Source organism: Nymphaea colorata, chromosome 3 (assembly GCF_008831285.2).
Source record: "Nymphaea colorata isolate Beijing-Zhang1983 chromosome 3, ASM883128v2, whole genome shotgun sequence".
Taxonomy (NCBI): Eukaryota; Viridiplantae; Streptophyta; class Magnoliopsida; order Nymphaeales; family Nymphaeaceae; genus Nymphaea; species Nymphaea colorata.
In genome coordinates this window covers 22,585,783-22,591,898 of record NC_045140.1, presented here as the reverse complement: position 1 = coordinate 22,591,898, position 6,116 = coordinate 22,585,783, and the positions used below count along the sequence as shown (strand labels likewise).

Below are 6,116 nucleotides of genomic sequence, written 5' to 3'. Positions count from 1 at the left end.
CTAATAACACAAACATCAAGACCATGTAGATATTTTCAGCAAAAAAAAATACAGCTCCTATACTCATGTACATTATCTTAATTTGAGTTGCGCAATACTTCTTAGAATCATGATTCCATTATGATATTTCGCAAAATAAACGTAAACTGAGTCATTTGGATCTGAACCGCGTACCTCATTGTTTGGCAGGAGATTAAAAAAACAAGCCAAGCTTAAACAGTCCCTATAAACTTGGATGTAACCAATTCTGATACAGAGCTGAATCCGACCAGGTTATGATCTGACTTTTATATGCAAACAGTTGGGTTCTTCTAAGTTATTGTCATTGAGTCTTTCCATCTCTAGGGCCGAGTTAGGAATTTTTCATTGGGGAGCGGAAATATATTTTCAAAATTTTATAGGGCCGAACTGTATTCGTATTTTTCAAAATTTTTATGTAGACTAACTTAAAGGTTTTGTTTTTCAAAATTACAACCAGTCTTTTAAAAAAAAAAAAAAATCTGAAGGGGTCCCTCACAAGAATAAGTAATTGCTAAAACTATGCCCAAAAAATGCATCCATTTTGATTCCCTTTTACCCTCTGGGAATAGAGCTGGTTGGGTCTGCTTACATTATGGAAATTCGGGAGGCATAAAAAACAGAATCTGAAATTTCACTAAGGCGTGTAAATGTCACTTTTGAATGTAAAATATGCTGCTTCACTTTACTAAGACAATTCAGTAACTTCTTTCAGACTTGAATAATATCTAATGTGCTTCTAAATTCTCTGTTGTTGAGCAATTGGGCTGATTCGGCTCTTATTTTTCTATTCGATGCAGAAGCTGATTCTGTAGTTTTCTGTTGTAGCAATCGGTGGATTCAATGGAACCTGTTTCTTGAGTAATATGAGAGAAAAAAGGCAAAAGACAAGAGGAAAGTGGTATTTTGGAAGGAGTAGATGGAAGAAACAAGAAAGAGAAGGAGGGCCTTGCTTTTGTTTAATGGAATCTAGCGAGGGAACGGAACGGACCACCCTTTAAGGGAAGTGATTGAGAAACTTTTGCCATCTATCAAGCTAAATCCTCCATCCCCTTCTTTTCGTCTCCATGGCTATCCTTCCACCTCAAGCAAAGGCCTCCCCCTCCTTTCTCTGATTGCCAAAGCTTTCCTCCTACGAACTGAGTGTGTCGCGTTTATATTTTGCGTTGAAAATGTGATGTTCGTAAATATTGACTCGTACAATGCAATTTACATATTAATGTGTCTGCTTTCTACAATTTATTTTCCGTTTCGTATATTTCTGCTCATACGGTTTATGTATGTTGTCGATTGTGTGGTTGTCGATCAAAATGTATGTTAGAAATAGTTTGGAACTGTTTTATGAATCTGCTCAAACTTTTTTGGAGGCAGATTATATGCATCTGCTCAATCTCTCGACCGTATTCATAGAACAATTACATATATTGTTCTGTTTACCAAAAAAGAATCCTAAAAAATTTCACAGCACATTGGCACCCCCAGCTAACTAGTATAGACTTCAACTTTATGAATCCTTCTCAGTGCTTGAAGTCATATTCGATGCAGGTTCTGTTAGAAGGATGAAGCAAAAATCGAGTCATAACTTCATAAGAACAAAAATCCAGTCATGAACTTTCATAAGAACAGCAAGAAGGCGATGCTTATTAGATATGTATTGATTATTTAAATGACAGAAATGGAAATCGATATCAGTTTGTATTTTGAGTTTATTATTTATTTTTTTGTTTTGTTTGGATCCATATCTAGGGATCGTTTTTATTTATACAAGTGTTTAGGACTAGTTTATAATCACTTTTGAGTTGAATGAAACCCTAATTATCTTTCATGTTCCCTTCTCTTTGATCATTACTCTTAATAGAATCTAGGATGCAATAAATATAATATCTTATCTCTGTTATCTAACGATTCATTTTCAGAAGCGATTCGAGTTCCATTCGACTTCGGCCCTTTTTTTATTATTATTTCCCTCAATTCGATCCAAAAATCTGCGTCATCCCAAGCTTTCCTCCTACGCGAAAGTTAGGTGGGCCCACCATGGACCCACTCTCGTTCTCTCTCATTGGATTTTCTCAGAAGATTGTCATGTGGAATCCGACGTGTCTCTCTCGCACCCTGTAATTATGTGATATCCACATGAGAAATGGGTCCCGCTCACGTGACGTGGCGCTTTGATGAACGCTGTCGTCCTCTCCCTCTTCCTCTGCCGTTTCGCTCTTCAAATAGCTCGAGAGTCGCCGCCTCTGCAGATAAGCTCTCTTTCTCCGTCTCTCTTCCCGTCAGGCTTAGCTGGTCTTTGAAACCAAGGGAAGAGAAGAGAAGAGAAGAGAAGGAAGAGCAAGCAGGGCAACGAACGCAAGAAGGAGAGGATGCTGCAGTCCGGCCGTAGAACTATGGTCAAGGTTGGGCTTATTGTCTTGGCCTGCTTTGTAGTAGCAACCTATGGCCAGCTGCCGGCAGTGGCACCCGCCCCCCCGTCGCAACCACAGTCCCCAGCCCCTGCCAACATCCTCGAAATCGATGATCCACCTTCCGGCACGGGTACCCCTCTTGCCTCCGCACCTACAGCACCCGCTCCATTGGCTCCCGGCGCCACGCCTGCCCCCCCACTCCCCTCAGGCTTCCTTCTCCACCTGTGCTCTCCCCGCCGGCCCCCGACGTCGCAGTCGACGCCCCACCGACCTCCGCTCCCCCTGCCGAGGCGCCACCGTCAAGTCCAGCCGATGCACCGCCAGCATCGACCCCGGCCGACGCGCCACCAACAACGACTCCGGCCGACGCGCCACCAGAACCAACTCCGACCGATGGGCCACCTTCAGCGACTCCGGCCGACGCGCCACCGGAACCTACTCCGACCGATGCGCCACCTTCAGCGACTCCGGCCGACGCCCCACCGGAAGCAACTCCGACAGACGCGCCACCGACTTTAGCACCGGTGCTACAGAAGAACGCGACGAATCCGTCACCTCCTCACGCATTGCTTGGCCCTTCTCTGGCCGCCACTGCTCCGACTTCTATTCCTAATAAAGCTGTACTATTCTCTCTCTCTCTCTCTCTCTCTATATATATATATATATATATATCTCGAATTTTGTTAATTTGCTTCCATTAATGGTGCAGGGTGGAGCAATGGTAAGAATGACTGTGAAGAGGATAATGGCGGCGGGCTTCGCTCTTGTTTTGGTTCTCCCACTTGCTCGTTGAGAGCCGTAGCAATGCCGTTATGTTCATCATCATCATATCTCCTTTTGTTTTGGTTTCTCTCTCTCTCGCTTCTTCTTCTTCTCTCCTTTGAGTGCTAGAAGTTCCAAATTCCCTCGGCCTTCTAGGTGGTGATATGTATTTTTCAGATTCTCTTGAGTGAATCTGAGCTTGAATATTGATTCGGATTTGCAACTTCACCTTGTTGATCCTTTTTAATATTATATCATTCTGTTTCTGTTTACATCTTATCTTCATTTCATGGTGCATTCATATTTCTCAGTAGACGACCTTTAATATCGTTTGAGGAATTTTGTCTTTCGAGATTCAGAATTCAATTATTATAACTATTACCATATTCCGCTATTATGTTATTGTTTAATTTGACTTGGATTCATATTCAGAATTTAATTAAAGAAACACAAAATTAGAAATCTGCAGGATGAAATTAGTAATAATAGAATTAAGCTTCCAGCTCTTGTCAAAGACAGGGGAGAGGTTGATTCACTTCTTCATGCCAATGGCTTTGTTCTATTTTTCGCTTTCCATTTGAGATCGTTGAGGTGCATAAGAATGTCATCTTCGAGTTTGAAAGTGGATACTGAAAAAAATGTCATGATGTTCAATTTGAGCTCGGATGAACTTAATGCCGCAACCGAAGTCGTCAGACCAGGCTCCCAATCAAATGCCTGGGAGTTTCCACCAAAATAGACGACTAACTAAGGGCATAGACAGCCTTGAATTTTGATTCTAGAATTAAAATTTTAGAAACAAAATTTCACCTTAAATTAGAATTGGAATGAAAATTCGAGTTTTACATTCTTTTTGTGTTTGCTAGTTTGGAATTTTGATTCCAAAATTGAAAATGATGTTTTTCATAAGACGTGAATTAAAGTTCTAAAATTGTTAAATTAAAACATCATGACATGTGTCCTAAAGAAAGATAAAAAAAAATCTAAAATTCTCGAATTGCAGTTCCACCCCCTAAGGTAGAATCACAGTTCTGGAATTTTGACTCAAGGTGGAGCCAATAATTCCAGAATCAAAAATTTTTGTTTAAGATCATAAATCTTATTTTCATCATAAATAAAAAATTTAATTCCAGAATTCCATAATTCCGACCTCATCAAGCACCCCAAGTCAATGTTCAACGCTCCAATATTGAAAGAAAAAAGCTAATTTCATGTGCAGGTAGTCTTTGCTTAATAAAACATGTACCGATCTCTTCTAGTCCGCCCTTGGTATCCAAAAGAACAAAGACTCCAATCAAGTTTGCTAGCATACTCGGCCTGTAGAGTCCTCAGCGAAATAAAAAAGCATTTCGTATATTTTATGTATGATCAAAGTACTTCAATGGCCGAAGGCTGTGAAATCTCAATCACACGTCTAATTCCTTAGTGATTTGGAAGCACATGATAATCAGAGCAAGGAAACTTATCAGAGACTGCATTACATGGAAAGTTAAGGATGGAAACAGCACTAAGTTTTGGACTGATTGGAAGCCCATCGTTGAATCTATTGATGTTGGCAGTCCCCTGTTTAATATTATAAATGACGAGACTAATGTGAAAGAAATGCTCAAAGCTGCTAATCAGGTTTTCCTTAACCTCATCTTCAACTGCATTTCAGATGCTAGAAGTGTAGTATTTTTTGAGGATCAGCATGACTATCTACTGTGGTTTCATAAAGAGAAATAAACCAATCTCCACGAGGTCCATTGGGAAGACCATAAAAGGTCCAAAGGAAGCTGAGACGTGCATTTTGATTTTTTGCTATAAATAAATATATATATATATATATATATATTGTTTTGTTAATAAAAGGAAGAGGGCCTACCCCTTAGCAGGTATTCACCGGCATTCATACAATTTCAGCTTGCTAGAAGAAAAGGTTTTGTTGTTTTACTTTTGTTGCTTGCTAGAGTCTAGATATAGTTAGATACAACAGTTTTGATTTCTGCATATTTTTTAGTGGAATTGTGCAGGTCTTTTTGGAATTTTGCATTTTTTGGCGGTGTTTTCTATATTTCTTCGAATTTTACATATGTTTTTGTGAAAATTTGCACACATATATAATATGTGTGTATACCTTATGCTAAACCATGTATCTATAATGTTTAAAATTTTCGTGTCCATACCAGCGTCCCTGTATCTGTACCCATACTCGTACTTGTATCCATGTGATCAAGGTTAGAGTATTAGTTGTCTTTTAAATACTACAATTAACGTCATTGATATTTCAATTTATGTGGACGGTCCAATATCCCATGGTGCCATTCTTCCCTTTTAGGAATAAGAAAACTACGACTCTACTTCCTAAAATGTTCAGTAACCCCAGATTCTATTGTTCTTCTTTCTCACTTGGTGAAACAGAAAGGTTGCACTTAATAGAACTGGATGTTGGATTCAATTTGGCACAAGTCTACTTTCATGTTGAAGCAGAGTGAGCTGGTTTGTTGTGGTACGATACCAAAAACTTTTGCCAAAGTTGGTTTTTCTTAATGTCACATATTGAAACTCTAACTTGAATCGAGAGACATCCTTTATAAAAATTTTAACCTTCTGCTGCTGCCCACCTAGTGGTCATGGCCGACGGTACACTCCAACATAGTGACTGCTTTGCAACATACAAGTGTATGGATTGATGAGAACAAAGTTTCGGAAAAGGCAAAACTTTTGCTTAAACTCAAAACATTCTCAAACCCTATAAAAGAAAAGAGGTTACAAGTGGGAAGAGAGGAGGTGGTTAAATGCTTCTATCAATACCTAAAATAAATAAAAATGCAAAGCCCAGTAGCCTTACACTATTGAACTTCGAAGCAACGGACACATTTTCAACTGCCAATATGAAAAGTTTAGCAAAAGGGAGGATGATTTTAGATTTTCCAGGTTTGTTCAAAA

At 39.4% G+C, this 6,116-nt stretch overlaps 1 long non-coding RNA gene across 1 annotated transcript; it reads left to right on the top strand.

Moving 5' to 3' along the window:
* The first annotated feature begins 2,247 nt into the window (after nt 1-2,247).
* On the top strand, nt 2,248-3,460 carry LOC126409946 (uncharacterized). Its single transcript, XR_007572899.1, has 2 exons — nt 2,248-3,046; nt 3,136-3,460. It is a non-coding gene; the product is annotated as an uncharacterized LOC126409946 (long non-coding RNA).
* Nucleotides 3,461-6,116: the final 2,656 nt, after the last annotated feature.